This window comes from Anomaloglossus baeobatrachus, chromosome 6 (assembly GCF_048569485.1).
Source record: "Anomaloglossus baeobatrachus isolate aAnoBae1 chromosome 6, aAnoBae1.hap1, whole genome shotgun sequence".
NCBI classification, from domain to species: domain Eukaryota; kingdom Metazoa; phylum Chordata; class Amphibia; order Anura; family Aromobatidae; genus Anomaloglossus; species Anomaloglossus baeobatrachus.
Window position 1 is genome coordinate 481,310,782 of NC_134358.1, and position 17,825 is coordinate 481,328,606.

Sequence of the window (17,825 nt, forward strand, 5' to 3'; positions counted from 1 at the left end):
GTCTGTGGACATAGAGATCTGGTGAGGGGGGCTGGGGGCATACAGATCTGCTGTGGGGGCTAGGAGCATACAGATCTGGTGGGGGGGTAGGGGCATACAGATCTGGTGGGGGGGGGCTGGAGGCATACAGATCTGGTGCGGGGGCTGGAGGCATACAGATCTGGTGGGGGGGCTGGAGGCATACAGATCTGGTGGGGGACTGGGGTCATACAGATCTGGTGGGGGGGCTGGAGCCATGCAGATATGGTGGGGGGTCTGGAGGCATACAGATCTGGTGGGGGGGGGGCTGGAGGCATAGAGATCTGGTTGAGGAGCTGGAGGCATGTAGATCTGGTGGGGGGCTGGAGGCATACAGATCTGGTGGGGGCGTGGGGGGGCATACAGATCTGGTGGGGGGGCATACAGATCTGGTGGGGGGCATACAGATCTGGTGGGGGGGTAGGGGCATACAGATCTGGTGGGGGGGCTGGAGGCATACAGATCTGGTGGGGGACTGGGGTCATACAGATCTGGTGGGGGGGCTGGAGCCATGCAGATATGGTGGGGGGGCTGGAGGCATACAGATCTGGTGGGGGGGGGGCTGGAGGCATACAGATCTGGTGGGGGAGCTGGAGGCATGTAGATCTGGTGGGGGGCTGGAGGCATACAGATCTGGTGGCGGCGTGGGGGGGCATACAGATCTGGTGGGGGGGCATACAGATCTGGTGGGGGGCATACAGATCTGGTGGGGGGGGCTGGGGCCATACAGATCTGGTGGGGGGCTGGAGGCATACAGATCTGATGGGGGGCTGGGGGCATACAGATCTGATGAGGGGGGCTGGGGGTATACAGATCTGGTGGGGGGTTGGGGGCATACAGATCTGGTGGGAGGGCTGGAGGCATACAGATCTGGTGGGGGAGGCTGAAGGCATACAGTTCTGGTGGGGGAGGCTGGAGGCATACAGATCTGGTGGGAGGGCTGGAGTCATACAGATCTGGTGGGGGGCTGGGGGCATAAAAATCTGGTGGGGGGGCTGGGGGCATAAAGATCTGGTGGGGGGGCTGGGGGCATAAAGATCTGGTGGGGGGGCTGGGGGCATAAAGATCTGGTGGGGGGCTGAGAAAATAAAGATCTGGTGGGGGTGCTGGAGGCATACAGTCCTGGGGGGCTGGAGGCATAAAGATCTGGTGGGGGGCTGAGAAAATAAAGATCTGGTGGGGGGCTGGAGGCATACAGTCCTGGGGGGCTGGAGGCATACAGATCTGGTGGGGGGAGCTGGGGGCATACAGATCTGGTGGGGGGGCGGGCTAGGGGCATATAGATCTGGTAGGGGGGGCTGGGGGCATACAGCTCTGGTGGGGGGACTGGGGGTATACAGATCTGGTGGGGGGGCTGGGCGCATACAGATCTGGTGGGGGGGCTGGGGGCATACAGATCTGGTGGGGGGGCTGGGGGCATAAAGATCTGGTGGGGGGCTGAGAAAATAAAGATCTGGTGGGGGTGCTGGAGGCATACAGTCCTGGGGGGCTGGAGGCATAAAGATCTGGTGGGGGGCTGAGAAAATAAAGATCTGGTGGGGGGGCTGGAGGCATACAGTCCTGGGGGGCTGGAGGCATACAGATCTGGTGGGGGGGCTGGAGGAATACAGATCTGGTGGGGGGGCTGGAGGAATACAGATCTGGTGGGGGGAGCTGGGGGCATACAGATCTGGTAGGGGGGCTGGGGGCATACAGATCTGGTGGGGGGGCGGGCTAGGGGCATATAGATCTGGTAGGGGGTGCTGGGGGCATACAGCTCTGGTGGGGGGACTGGGGGTATACAGATCTGGTGGGGGGGCTGGACGCATACAGATCTGGTGGGGGGGCTGGGGGCATACAGATCTGTTGGGGGGGCTGGGGGCATACAGATCTGGTGGGGGGGCTGGGGGCATACAGTCCTAGGGGGCTGGAGGCATAAAGATCTGGTGGGGGGGCTGGGGGCATATAGATCTGTTGGGGGGGCTGGGGGCATACAGATCTGGTAGGGGGGCTGGGGGCATACAGATCTGGTAGGTGGGGCTGGGAGCATACAGATCTGGTGGGGGGATGGTGGCATACAGATCTGGTAGGGGAGCTGGTGGTATACAGATCTGGTGGGGGAGCTGGGGGCATACAGATCTGGTGGTGGGGCTGGGGGTATACAGATCTGGTGGGGGGCTGGGGGCATACAGATCTGGTGGGGGGGGGGCTGGGGGCATGCAGATCTGGTGGGGGGGGGCTGGGGGCATGCAGATCTGGTGGGGGGCTTGAGGCATACAGTTCTGGTGGGGGCTATGGGTAAGCAGATCTGGTGGGGGGCTTCAGGCATACAGTTCTGGTGGGGGGGGCTAGGGGCATACAGATCTGGTGGGGAGGGGGGCTTGGGGCATACAGATCTGGTAGGTGGGGCTGGGGCATACAGATCTGGTAGGGGAGCTGGGGGTATACAGATCTGGTGGGGGGGCATACAGATCTGATGAGGGGGCTGGGGGTATACAGATCTGGTGGGGGGGCTAGGGGCATACAGATCTGGTGGAAGGCTGAGGCATACAGATCTGATGAGGGGGCTGGGGATATGCAGACCTGGTGGGGGGCTGGGGGCATACAGATATGGTGGGGGGCTGGGGGCATACAGATCTGATGAGGGGGGCTGGGGGTATACAGATCTGGTGAGGAGGGCTCTGAGCATACAGATCTGGTGGGGGGTAGGGGCATACAGATCTGGTGGGGGAGGCTGAAGGCATACAGTTCTGGTGGGGGAGCTGGGGGCATACAGATCTGGTGGTGGGGCTGGGGGTATACAGATCTGGTGGTGGGGCTGGGGGTATACAGATCTGGTGGGGGGGCTGGGGGCATACAGATCTGGTGGGGGGGCTGGGGGCATGCAGATCTGGTGGGGGGCTTGAGGCATACAGTTCTGGTGGGGGGGCTATGGGCAAGCAGATCTGGTGGGGGGCTTGAGGCATACAGTTCTGGTGGGGGGGGCTAGGGGCATACAGATCTGGTGGGGAGGGGGGCTTGGGGCATACAGATCTGGTAGGGGAGCTGGGGGTATACAGATCTGGTGGGGGGGGCATACAGATCTGATGAGGGGGCTGGGGGTATACAGATCTGGTGGGGGGGCTAGAGGCATACAGATCTGGTGGAAGGCTGAGGCATACAGATCTGATGAGGGGGGCTGGGGATATGCAGACCTGGTGGGGGGCTGGGGGCATACAGATATGGTGGGGGGCTGGGGGCATACAGATCTGATGAGGGGGGCTGGGGGTATACAGATCTGGTGAGGAGGGCTCTGAGCATACAGATCTGGTGGGGGGTAGGGGCATACAGATCTGGTGGGGGGTAAGGGCATACAGATCTGGTGGGGGGGGCTGGAGGCATACAGATCTGGTGGGGGGACTGGAGGCATACAGTTCTAGTGGGGGGGCTGGGGGCATACAGATCTGGTGGAGGGGCTGGGGACATAGAGATCTGATGGGGGGGCTGGGGGCATACAGCTCTGGTAGGGGTGCTGGGGGCATACAGATCTTGTGGGGGGGGCTGGGGGCATACAGGTCTGGTGGGCAGGCTGGGGGCATACAGATCTGGTGGGGGGGCTGGGGGCATACAGATCTGGTGGGGGGGGCTGGGGGCATACAGGTCTGGTGGGGGAGCTGGGGGCATACAGACCTGGCGGGGGGCTGGGGGCATACAGATCTGGGGGGGGGGGCTAAAGGCATACAGATCTGGTGGGGGGGCTGGAGGCATACAGATCTGGTGAGGGGGCTGGAGGCAGACAGATCTGGTGAGGGGGCTGCAGGCATACAGATCTGTTGAGAGAGGCTGGGGGTATGCAGATCTGGTGGAGGGCTGGGGGCATACAGATCAGGTGGGGAGGGGGCTGGAGGCATACAATTCTGGTGGGGGGATTGGAGGCATACAGTTCTGGTGAGGGGGCTGGAGGCATACAGATCTGGTGGGGGGCTGGGGGCATACAGATCTGGTGGAGAGGGGCTGGGGATATACAGATCTGGTGGGGGGGCTGGGGGCATATAGAGCTGGTGGGAGGGCTGATGTCCTCTGCAGTAATGAGCACATTGTGCTCCTGCTTGTTTCCTTCTGTCCCCTATTATGCAGTGTCTCACCTGTTCTCCATGCCCGCGGAGTCTCCAGCTGCAGCACACAGACTCCTCCGTGATAGCATCCGGTGTACGAACTGGCCGCTGCAGGTTGATCTCATGGCTTTACTGCAGTTGAATGCTTTACGGCGCCACAAAGCATTCAACTGCAGTAAAGGGCTAACAGCAGAAGCGGTGGCGGCCTCGGATAGGTGAGTATACAGCAGTGTGTGAGTGTGTGTCTGTGTTCAGTGTATACATGCATGTGCGCTATGTGTGTGTACATGTTCGGTGTCTGCTATGTGTGTGTATATGTGTGTCTGCTATGTGTGTCTGCTATGTGTGTTTATGTGTGCGTGCGTGCAGCGAGGACACGGAAGCCGGAGCATTGTTCAAACTGCGGCTGCGCACCGGACAATGCCGCGGTGCATGACGGAATAGGAGAACAGACAAAACTGGTGATTATGTAAGTAGATTGTATATATCAGTGTATTTCTATGTCCTGCATTCTAAGGGTAGAATAAAATAAAGATTTTTTTTCTTCCTATAAAATAAGTACAAAAATTATATAAAAAAAAAACAAAAAACAACAATTAAAATAATTACATTTTTAAATCGCTTATTTAAAAAATATAAACATCACAAGTCAGCAAATAACATGGACATATTTGGTGTCCCTGTAATCGTAATGACCAGAACAACACAGCGATCATTTAGTGTGATTGGTAAATGGCGCAAAAACATGGCGTGTTTGATTACTTTTCTCTATCTGACCCATAAAAAATTTAATAATAAAGTAACGCTGAGGCCATGTTCATACATAGCGTAAACACTGCATTTTTTCTTTAGGCATTCACACCACACAACGCAATAACAATCTTCGCTCATTATAGTGTGTTTGCTGTTTTTTTAAGGTGTTTTTCCAGCTTGTTTGATGTGTTTTTGGTGTAGACGTGAATCCTGGTTCTTGATGGTTTTATCCCATTTAACAATGATTTTTTTTTACTTCCATTTTTTCAGGCTCCACATAGAAGTTTGTAGAGGAAAAAAGCACCAAAATCGCACAGTTTAGCAGCATCTTTAGACGCACCACGGGTGGAGATTTCATGAAATGACATCCACTTTATTTGTACATTTAGGCTATGTCCGCACTTTGCGTCGTACTACCGTGTTTTTCCAAAAATAAGACACTGTCTTATATTTTTTTTGCCCCCCAAAAAAGCACTAGGGCTTATTTTTGGAGGAGTTCTTATTCTTGGAGAAACACGGTTGGGGGTAAGATTACCCCCCAAAAAAAGCAGACCCCCCCACTTCCCAGGAGACTCATACTCACCAGACCAGGACGTCTGCGTGGTTCCCAGGTTCTCCGGTTGGTGCTGTACGCCGTCCTACCCTGCTGCTAGCTGACACACACAGCAGATCGCAGGCACACACAGCAGATCACACTCTCACACTCTCACACACTCACAGATATACACAGCAGATCGCAGGCACACACAGCCGATCACAGATACACACAGCTGATCACAGATACACCCAGCCGATCACAGATACACACATCCGATCGCAGGCACACAGACTCAGCAGATCGCAGATATACACAGCAGATCACACACAGCAGATCGCAGGCACACACAGCCATCACAGATACACACATCCGATCGCAGGCACACACAGCCGATCGCAGGCACACACAGCCGATCACAGATACACACATCCTATCACAGGCACACACAGCCGATCACAGATACACACAGCCGATCGCAGACACACACAGCCGATCACAGATACACACATCCGAACGCAGACACACACAGCCGATCGCAGAAAAACACAGCCGATCGCAGACACATACACACAGCTGATTGCAGACACACATACACACACCACATCACATCCAGCACTTACGGCAGCAGCGAATGAGAGCAAGTCACGTGTCCGGCCGCAGGTCCTGTTGGTCGCGCTGCACCGCACTACCTCTCAGGATTCTCCCAGCGAGAAGAGATCGGTGTCACTGGGTGAGGTGAGTGTGTATGCGATCCGATGTGTGTGTGTGTGTGTGATTTGATGTTTGCGTGTGATCCGATGTGTGTGTGTGCGATCTGACGTTTGTGTGTGCGATCCGATGTTTGTGTGTGCGATCCGATTGTGTGTGTGATCACTGCAGGTTCTCTGCTCGGCGTCTGGTGAGTGTGATTGCCGGGTGCCGCTGTGTATAATGAAGTGTCCTGCAGTATCTGTAACTTTTTTAGCTGCACGGACACTTCATTATTAATCCGGGACTAGGGCTTATTTTCAGGGGAGGGCTTATATTTAAGCCTTTCGCCGAAAATGCTGAAAATCCATGCTAGGGCTTATTTTTGGGGGAGGTCTTATTTTTGGAAAAACACAGTAGTTGCATTTCTAAACGCACGTTTTGGCATTAATTAATTTAGCTAAAGTTGCCTTTTTAAGAAATTTAGCGCTAAAAATGCATGCGTATTTACCGCATTTTAGATGCGTTTACAGCACTTTTTACATGCTTTTACCCTTGCGTTTTGACAGATGCGTTTTGAACATCAAGAAACTGCTAAATAAAGTTTAAACAGTCAAACAGAAGGAAAAAAAGAGAAAAAAACCCAAAACATATATATTTTGTGAATTAATAAAGAAAATAGTTATATTTCATGAAATTATAGCGGTTTTATAATATTTATTGCTAAAATAGCAATAAAATCATAATTTTCTTTAATTTCATTTTCGGACTATGTGTGTGTGTAAAGGGACATATTAATACATTATTTTAATGTCAGAAAAGCATGCGTTTTTGGAGTTAAAAATGGACTCTTTCTGCAGCTAAAAAGCAGGTAAAACGCTTGAATTTTGATGGTTGTTGCTTTTTGCTACTTTTCATTGCCTTCAATGTTAGCGAAACGCTGCAGAAATGGCAAAAGCAATTGACATGTTGCTTCTTTGAACGCATGGTTTTTGCCACAAATTATGGAAATTAAACGCAGCGTTTTGAAACGCAAAGTGCGGACTGGAAATCTTCATTTTCCATAGACTATTATGGAAAATCAAAACGCATGCCTTTTGGCATGAAAACGCTGCTGCTCAAAACGCTGCTGAAACGCAGGTGAAAACGTAAAGTGCGGACACAGCCTTACGCACTTTGCGTCGAGGTAGTTGCAGTTCAAAAAACATCATCTGGCAGGAAGGACAATGCTTTTGGCTTTAAAAATGCATGTAAAGCGCAAAGAAAGTAGCCTATGGCCACCTTGCGGTTTTCATGAGTTTTTAGTGCTTTTCCGGTGCTTTTAGAAACGCTGTAGTTTTGCATTAAATTGAATGGATGGGAAACGCAGCCAAAATTGCAAAAATAACTGACATGTTGCTTCTTTAAACACTGAGTTTTTGCCCAAATTTATGAAAATTAAACGCAGCATTTTGATCAGCATAGTGCGCACAAGAAAGCACAATGTTGCATTGACTTTGCTTGAAAAGCATAACGCAAGCATTTTGGCATGAAAACGCTGCAGTTGAAAAAGCAGTGGAAAAGCAGGTAAAAAAGCAAAGTGCGCACATAACCTTAGGCGGGTTTTGCACGTTGCGACATCGCAAGCCGATGCTGCGATGTCTCACGCGATAGTCCCCGCCCCTGTCGCAGCAGCGATATCTTGTGATTCCTGGCGTAGCGAACATTATCGCTACGCCAGCTTCACATGCACTCTCCTGTCCTGCGATGCCGCTCTGGCCGGCGTCCCGCCTCCTTCCTAAGGGGGCGGGTCGTACAACTTCAGAGCGACGTCACACGGCAGGCGGCCAATCAAAGCAGAGGGGCGGAGATGAGCAGGATGTAAACATCCCGCCCATCTTCTTCCTTCCATATAGCCGCCGGCGGCAGGTAAGGTGATGTTCCTTGCTCCTGCGGCTTTATACACAGCAATGTGTGCTGCCGCAGGAACGAGGAACAACATCGTACCTGTTTCGGCAGCGTAATTTTGAAAAAGTCGAAGCCTACACCGATGATACGATAACAACGCTTTTGCGCTCGTTAATCGTATCATCTAGGATTTACACACTACGATGTCGAAAGTGACGCCGGATGTGCGTCACTTTTGATTTGACCCCACTGACATCGCACGTGCGATGTTGCAACGTGCAAAGCCACCCTTAGGCCTCTGCCACACTCACGTGAATTTCACGCACGTGCCGAGAGACACGTATTTTCCCTGCGTGTTGTGTGCAGGTAAGTACGTGTCTCTGGTACGTGCGTGACACGTGTGTTCTACGTGTGCTATCCGCGATAGCACACGTAGAATCAGTAATTATTATACTCACCTGGTCCTTCCTGATGTCCGCGCTGCTGTCTGTGGTGCTGATCCTCAGTCTCCAGCCCTCCCGTCTCCCCGCTGCTGCTGCTGCCAGGCAGTGAAGTGAATATTCTATGAGAATAATGAGCGGCGGTCGGCAGCAAGAGGCAGCAGCGGCAGAGGCAGGAGGGCTGGAGAAGGTGAGTTAATGTTTTTTATTTTTTTCACTGACATGTGTGTTTTCTCCGGCGCGTGTCACACGGGACCGCATCCACACTACATCCGTGTGGTGCGGGTGCGGGCCGTGTGACACCCGTGCTGCCGGCGAAAAACCGGACATGTCAGCGCTTTGAAAATCGCACACACGTACAAACGCACACGGACACACGTTCCGTGTGGTTTTACGTGTGTGTGCCTGCTACAATAGGGTAGCATTGGTTAAAGTGTCTCCGTGCCGCCGGTACGTGTAAAAAATGACAAACACGTGCCGGAGGCACGGATGTGTGGCGCAGGCCTTAGGCTGTGTTCACATGGAGTGTAAATGCTGCATTTTTCCGTCAGCTTTTTTTTGCTCAGAAATTCTGCTGTGTTTAACTGTCCAAGCAAAGTGGATGAGATTTCATGAAAACTTCACCCGCTGTGCGTCTAAGGACGATGATGAACTGTGCATTTTTTATGCTTTTTTTCCTCTAGAGGCTTCTATGAGGAGCCTAAAAAAACACCCTGAAAAAAGTGCAGTTTCTTTTTCTGAGAGCAGAATCAAAGTTTTTCTGTACTATTTAAACCACATTAAAATACAGTTTCACAACTGCCCCAAAAATGCATCAAACAAAAGGGAAAATGCATAAAAATTGCAGCAAAAATACAATAACCAGGAAAGATCAATATTGTGTAGTTGTTTGATTCATTACCTGCGTCCACTGGCAATGAGGAAGGAAGGAGGTGGGCGGGATGTTACGTCCCGCTCATCTCCGCCCCTCCGCTTCTATTGGCCGGCCGCTTAGTGACGCCGCAGTGACTTCACTATGATGCTGAAGGCACCTCCCCCTTGAGGGAGGGATTGTTCGTCGGTTACAGCGACGTCGGTGGCAAGGTATGGGCGTGTGACGCTGCCGTAGCGATAATGTTCGCTACAGCAGCAAGCACCAAATGTCGCACGAACGACGGGGGCGGGTGCTATCGCGCTCAACATCACTAGCAATCACTAGCGATGTCGCAGCCTGTAAAGCACCTGACTCGCCCACCCCAGGGCTGTGGGACACCCGGTGCCGGGCCGGACTAGTCCGGTGGTAGTCGGTGGTGGCTGGGCCCGGCTCCGTGGCCCTGGTGGGTGTCAATAAAATATGTGGCTTGGTGAATAAAGTTTGTGTTCGTGACGCCACCTGTGGTATGCAGCTAATAGGCCGCCGCTGCTGTATGAGGCCTCCGGGGGATGTTATAGCAGCAATGGTGGTACTGCTCCCCACAGGTGGAGCAATGCCCGGGGCGCTGTTGGTGCTTGTGAATGTCTATGCAGCTGAAATAACAGAGACCACTCCAAGGGTGCAGTTCAAGTTCTTTACTCACAATTCTTGTCGGGGCCCAGGACCCTTGGACTGCTGGGACCACTGTCAGGGACCTCCGCCGTTTCTGGGTGATTCTGAGAGTAAAAGCCGGTGCCCTTCTCTTTAGTGTCTCTATCTTCTGCTGTCTTCCTTAGCCTTGCCTTTGATAGGATAAACCTGGCTTGGCCTCCACTACAGCCTCCAGGCTGGGGGGTCACCTGTCGGCTGATTACCCCTTTTCTGAAAGGTCTGCTATGGGTTCTGGCCCGGGGAGTTTACAACATTCCCTGGCCCTCGGTTTTTACTGTTTGGAGATGATCTTTGCACTCCTCCAGTCTCTAGGGACCGTCCCCTGTTGCAGCTTGATCCCTCCACCGATGTTCTTATGGAACAGGCCACCGCAGCTCTAAACTGCCCTGGACAGCTCTACAGACTACCCGTGGCCCTGCGACTCCTTCTGTTCTCTGCGTGGTGTCACCTGGACCTCTGGGTCCCAGGATCTTCACCAGGAAGCGTCTCTTTCTGTTTCTCAGCTCCTGACTGACTTGGAGCTTTCTTTCCTTTCTCTTCTCCTCCTTGCCTGCCTCCTGCAGACCTCTTCTTCCTTCCGCACTCTCTCTCCTTCTTCTGTTGCTTTCTCTGTGCGGACACTCTGAGCTCACAGAGCTCCTTTCCCTTTCACAGCTACATGCTGGCTCCTCACTCTCTCACTCTCTGAGGTAAACTGAAACTCTGACCTTCCTCTCTGCTCTACACTCGTCTGGCTCTCCCCACCCCCCGGTTGCTAAGCTACCACCCTATGGGAGCAGGGATGGGTCTTACGACCCCTCCCAGCATGCAGCATGGGAGGGTTGTCTGCCACTTTCCCTGGTCCCAGTGTGTTCCTAGCAATGGGTGTAGTGTGGATTTACCAGGGGACCGGAGTTCACTCTCTTCCTCTCCCAGAATGGGGCATCACACCGCTGGATGGGGTGCAATGACCTGTGGCGACGGAAGCCTCAGGGGCGCCACACTCCCCCACAGCGAATCCCAGCACGTCCTCGGGCTGAAAAGACAACAAAAACATGTGGAAGCACTGCAAAACATTTTTGTTATGAACAACAGTAAAACAGTAAACATCTCTTCCCTTTATGGGAGGCACAATGATTCGAACGTTACGAACTTCTTATAAAGAAACTACTACGTGTGCACTTCCAGTCCATTGCACGGTTCGGGCACATCCCCCATAATTCTGGTAGGAGGCACAACGGGTGCAACTATATACATTTCTTGGCTACAACAAGTCCAGTAGCCTGGCAGTTCGTTCAGCTTTTCAAATAACAAAGGGCAAATACACAACCAGCCACTAAGTCCAGTGGCCTGGTTACACAGACACATAAGACATCACATTCACCGGGGACCACATTCCAGTTCCGTGGCCTGGTACATATAAACATGGGGGGGTGACATCTTCAAAAAGTACAAGGGGCAGTAAGGCAGGAAAGGGTGTCATCTTCAAAAAGAACATAAGGGCAGCACAAAAGGGACATCTTCACAAAGAATGAGGGGCAAACAGGGGCTATTTACAGTTCAGCATCTCTTCTTCTTTACATAGGGATTCTTCTCCGGCTCCCCACCTGGCAGCAGGTAGACAGCGGTCAGCACAGTCTGCGTCTGCTGGTCTTGGCGGGCCGCGCCTGGCAGGGCGGCGGCCTGTATTGGAGTCGCTGCTGTGACCGATTCTTGACGGGCCCCACCTGGCGTGGCTGCGGCCTGGGCTTGGCGGGCCGCATCTGCGGCATGGATTAACGTCGCCGCTGCGGCGGGATCTTGCTTGTCCGAGCGGGGTATCGCTGCTGGGGCCTGAGCTGGACGGGCCGGGCTTGGCGTCGCTGCTGCAGTGTGGATGGGCGTTGCTCCGGCAGCGTAATCTTGGCGGGCCGCACCTGACGTGGCTGCGGCCCGGATCGGCGTCGCCATGCCGGGCATCTCTCCAGGGACCGCGGGCATGGTAGCGGGGGTTGGGGCACTCGCGCCGGCAGGGGCATTAAATGACTCACCCCTCAGTAGCATCTCCGGTGTTCTGGCGGTCGCTGCTCCGCGCGTCGCTTGCCGGATCTGCTGCATCACCTCCGCCTGCAGCCTTTCACACCACTGATCCATCTCCCAGCCCCACCAGTCAGCGGAGTCTAGCTCTGGATCGCTGTGTGTGGACGCCATTCTCTCTGCATCTCCTTCTGCACGATCTCCCAGCAGCAGACTCGTCGCTTCTTCTAGTAGCAGACTTTTGATGTTGCTCAGCAGCAGGCTGGTAACTTCCCGCTCCTTCATCCTGTCAGCCATCCTCCCGACCTCAGCCTTCAGCTCAGCAGCGGTCACAGGCCTGATCCAGGTGAGCTCTTCCTGGCCTCCGCTTACAGGAGCCATCTTCTCTCTTCCTCTAGGCAGCATTCTTAGCGCGCCATTTTTCATCCGCTGCTCTGCATAGCGGGCACTGCTTCGCGCTCTTTTCTTGGACAAGGGGGCGGGGCTTCTCTTTGCGCCCTTTCTTCTTGCACGCCCCCCTTTTTCCCGCGCTCAGTGGCTTCAATGGCGGCAGTTTCTCACAGTAAACACAGGCTATTTCACGATTCTTCAGGCGCACAGTACCCGGTGTGACCGGGCACGAAATCCTGTTCACAGCGCCAAAGTTGACTCGCCCACCCCAGGGCTGTGGGACACCCGGTGCCGGGCCGGACTAGTCCGGTGGTAGTCAGTGGTGGCTGGGCCCGGCTCCGTGGCCCTGGTGGGTGTCAATAAAATATGTGGCTTGGTGAATAAAGTTTGTGTTCGTGACGCCACCTGTGGTATGCGGCTAATAGGCCGCCGCCGCTGCTGTATGAGGCCTCCGGGGGATGTTATAGCAGCAATGGTGGTACTGCTCCCCACAGGTGGAGCAATGCCCGGGGCACTGTTGGTGCTTGTGAATGTCTATGCAGCTGAAATAACAGAGACCACTCCAAGGGTGCAGTTCAAGTTCTTTACTCACAATTCTTGTCGGGGCCCAGGACCCTTGGACTGCTGGGACCACTGTCAGGGACCTCCGCCGTTTCTGGGTGATTCTGAGAGTAAAAGCCGGTGCCCTTCTCTTTAGTGTCTCTATCTTCTGCTGTCTTCCTTAGCCTTGCCTTTGATAGGATAAACCTGGCTTGGCCTCCACTACAGCCTCCAGGCTGGGGGATCACCTGTCGGCTGATTACCCCTTTTCTGAAAGGTCTGCTATGGGTTCTGGCCCGGGGAGTTTACAACATTCCCTGGGCCTCGGTTTTTACTGTTTGGAGATGATCTTTGCACTCCTCCAGTCTCTAGGGACCGTCCCCTGTTGCAGCTTGATCCCTCCACCGATGTTCTTATGGAACAGGCCACCACAGCTCTAAACTGCCCTGGACAGCTCTACAGACTACCCGTGGCCCTGCGACTCCTTCTGTTCTCTGTGTGGTGTCACCTGGACCTCTGGGTCCCAGGATCTTCACCAGGAAGCGTCTCTTTCTGTTTCTCAGCTCCTGACTGACTTGGAGCTTTCTTTCCTTTCTCTTCTCCTCCTTGCCTGCCTCCTGCAGACCTCTTCCTCCTTCCGCACTCTCTCTCCTTCTTCTGTTGCTTTCTCTGTGCGGACACTCTGAGCTCACAGAGCTCCTTTCCCTTTCACAGCTACATGCTGGCTCCTCACTCTCTCACTCTCTGAGGTAAACTGAAACTCTGACCTTCCTCTCTGCTCTACACTCGGCTGGCTCTCCCCACCCCCCGGTTGCTAAGCTACCACCCTATGGGAGCAGGGATGGGTCTTACGACCCCTCCCAGCATGCAGCATGGGAGGGTTGTCTGCCACTTTCCCTGGTCCCAGTGTGTTGCTAGCAATGGGTGTAGTGTGGATTTACCAGGGGACCGGAGTTCACTCTCTTCCTCTCCCAGAATGGGGCATCACACCGCTGGATGGGGTGCAATGACCTGTGGCGACGGAAGCCTCAGGGGCGCCACACACCCTTAAGGCCTCGCCACACACAACGAGATCGCTAACGAGATCACTAACGTGATCATTGCTGTATCACCGTTTCGCAACAGCGATCTCGTTATGTGTGACACCAACCAGCGACCAGGCCCCTGCTGTGAGATCACTAGTCGTTCCTGAATGTTCTTGACCATTTTCTTCAAAGGCAATGTCCTGCTGAGCAGGACACATCGCTGTGTTTGACGCCTACCAACGACCTCCTAACACAGTCCCAACGCCCGCCGAGATCGTTATACAGGTCACTGATCGTTACTGCGTCGTTGGTAAGATCTGACTGTGTGACATCTCGCCAGCGACCTGCCAGCAACTTACCAGCGATCCTTATCAGGTCACATCGTTTTCGGGATCGCTGGTAAGCCGTTAAATGTGACGGGGGCTTTAGACATACAGATATTTTAGCATGGAATCCACATCTACATTTCAAAGTTTGAACATCTTAAAATCCCATAAAGACGCACGAGTTGCTACCTTCATTGTGTAGTTATGTCCCCCTTCCTGGGCTACTTCCTGGTAAATATGTCCCTCATCCTGATATATATTTCCTACATTCTGGTATATTTGTCCCCATCATGGCCCCATCCTGGTAAATGTACCCCATGCCAGCATATTCCCCATTCTGATAAACATTTCTCAGCCTGGTAAATGTTCCCCCATCCTGGCATGTATTTCATCCTGGTAAATGTACCCCATTCCTGATAAATGTACCCCTTCCTGGTAAATGTACCCTATCCTGGCATATTTTCCCCATCCTGGCATGTATGTTTTACCCATGTTGGCATGTATGTTTTCCCCATCCTGGCATGTTTGTTTCTCCATGCTGGCATGTCTATTTTCCCCATCCTAGCATGTATGTTTTCCCCATCCTGGCATGTATGTTTTACCCATGCTGGCATGTATGTTTTTCCCATCCTGGCATGTATGTTTTCCCCATCCTGGCATGTATGTTTTCTCCATCCTGGTATGCATGTTTTCCCCATCCTGGCATGTATGTTTTCCTCATTTTGCCATGCATGTTTTCCCCATCCTGCCATGCATGTTTTCCCCATCCTGGCATGCATGTTTTCCCCATCCTGCCATGCATGTTTTCCCCATCCTGGCATGTATGTTTTCCCCATCCTGGCATGTATGTTTTTCCCATCCTGGCATGCATATTTTCCCCATCCTGGCATGCATGTGTGATGCCCTGGACTAGCCAGGTAGTCACAGGTAGGCCCTTACACAAACACCTTTCCCTAAAAAGGTAACAGCAGCCAACCTTAAAACCCTGAGTCACCCCTCTCAGGACTTGACGTTCACACCCAGGGGGCAGAGCCAGGTGGTTGACCACGCCCACCAAGAAGTTCGGACAGCCTGAGGTGGCAAAACAGAGAGTTTAGTAACAGGAGTGGAGGAGAGTGGAAGCAAAGTGTAGACGTCTGTCAGGGATCTGGGTCGGAGCCCGGATACCCTCTGTCCAGGAGGCAGACAGTGGTGGCCACCTGCAGGAACTGGGATTACAGCCGGTGGAACTGTGAGGGACCGGGACCGGGTAGTGGCCCGCCGGTACCGAACCGGGGAACCGATTGGAAACCGGAGCACGAGGAAGGATACTCAGACCCAGTACGAGGCCCAGAAGCCACTGGACCTAGTCGAATTCACTGATTGGGGTCTGGACTTTTTAGGTCCTTTCCCACCCAAAACCCGACTGAAGACAACAGCCCAACCAGAGAGATAGAAAGCCACCGCCCAGGCATCAAGATCCCACGGGCCAGCGTCTGCGGGCAAACGGGCTCTGCCGGCACACACAAATCCGGGGAGCGGACTACCGTTGCTCAGGCATAGGAGTCACAATTCTTCTAAAAGTGAGGTGCAGGAGAAAGGCGGAAACCACCAACCTGAAAAAGGGGAGAAGCGCAGCCGGCTGCGGGCACCGTCCACCATCTTGTTTGGTTTACCAGAGACTCCAGTGTGTCTGTAATAGTGAGTACAACAGTGCCCTCGGGCCGCGCACAGCACCGCACCAACTCGCCAGCACGCATCCCCCCTCCTCAGCACCCTCGGGCCCCCGGGACCATCACCCCCTACCCACGGAGGGGTCAACACCAAGCTGCGCAACACTGTCCCCGGGAGCCTAGTCAACGGCAGCGGTGGTGTCCATCCATTCACCACAACCCGTGGGTGGCGTCACGAACTTAACCCCCAACAAACAACCGCGGCCTCGGCCGTGGACCTCCCCACCGAACACCACCCCTCACGTAGCGCCAGCATCCCTTCAGAGCGACGTGACCGCCGGGTCCGGGAGAAGCTCGAGCCACCCACCGACGAGCCCGGATCCGAGCGGCTCGGCAGCCGGCCGAGCCCTGGGGCGGTACACATGTTTTCCCTATCCTGGCATGCATGTTTCCCCCATCCTGACATGTTTGCTTCCCCATCCTGGCATGTTTGCTTCCCCATGCTGGCACGTTTGTTTCCTCGACCCTGGCATGTATGTGTGACGCCCTGGCGCCGCCAGGTGGTCACAGAGGAATACTACACCCCACATAACACCATCCCACACTGGGCTCCATCAGCCACTGTGAGGAAAATCCTGGGATATGAAGAGGAATTATGATTTCCAGTCATAATCGCTCTCATCACTCCATGGCAGTGCCCCTCCCTTCTTGTTCTCAATGTCCAACATCTGGGAAGGTGTCACATCCTAGCAACACATCCCATGGCCATCTCCTGTGATATGGAGATTAGATGACCTGGGAACAGTGGAGACAGGATGCCTCCCTGCCGTGACCCTGTAACAAGAGTTTGTATCTCATTATAAGGCTATGGAAGTATCCAGACAGAACGACTCCAGTAAAATATGGTTCATATCTCGCAAGCCATATTTCCGATAAAAATGGCAACCATAAAAATGGTGTTTCCGCATGCGGATGATGCTGGCACACCTTTTTTATGGGAGTGGGAGCTTGGGAAATACCCCAGGCGTGATATCAGCCAATGGGGAACTAGTAGACAAGTCATGAGTCCTCTCGTTCTGTAGCTAAATTCATAACTGTCACAATGAGAGTGTTGGCGTCCGCCTACGATGCTCCCAGGCAAAGTTATGGCCCATATTCCCTGTTGTGGATATTGTCCATAACTCCAGCCAGGGGTGGAGCAGTGCTCCCTCTGAGGTCACTAAGGTAGGAGGGGACCTGGATTTGCCCAGGTTGATAACCCCAATTCGACCATTTTCCAGTGTTCTTTTGCTCGGGGGTCTGGTCAGGGAAGACCTGTGAGGGAGATCCTGGAAACCTGGTCTACAGCGCCCCCCTGTGGCCAGACGCACAAGTTAACTGCTCGAACTGTGTATGCCTGTTTGTAAACCTTTCTTTAATTGTAACTGTACTCTGACCTATGTATATTCTGTAGATCCCCTATTGTATATATTGTAGTTTCTAGTGTGGCTTAGGCCGATTAAATTATTTAATTAATCTTGGGCTGTTCTGTTATCTCGATCTTGAATCCCACGTCTGTGTGTTCGGCTAATAGTTACCGTAAATCGGTTGGTGGCAGCGAGTTTGTGCCAAGGATTATTGTGGGGAGGCCAGTGAGATTCGGGGAGATTTTATATATTCCGCCCGCGGAGGTCGGGGGAATATATACTCTGCTCTCACCGGGGACCCTTCAATAATCGGCATAAGTAGTATAGCGGCCTCCTTGCTCATTGTTGGGCAATTCCATAATTGGCCTGACTATAAGAGGGGCGCTAGAGAGCGCGTCACGTCTCTGTCTGTCGGTCGGGAGGTATAAAGGAGGAGTGACTCCTGCTTGTTACCCCCCGATCGTGACATTGGTGGCCAGCACGGGGGAGTTCTGAGTGACCCTCCCTGGTGGTTCGTGACAGCCACCAACT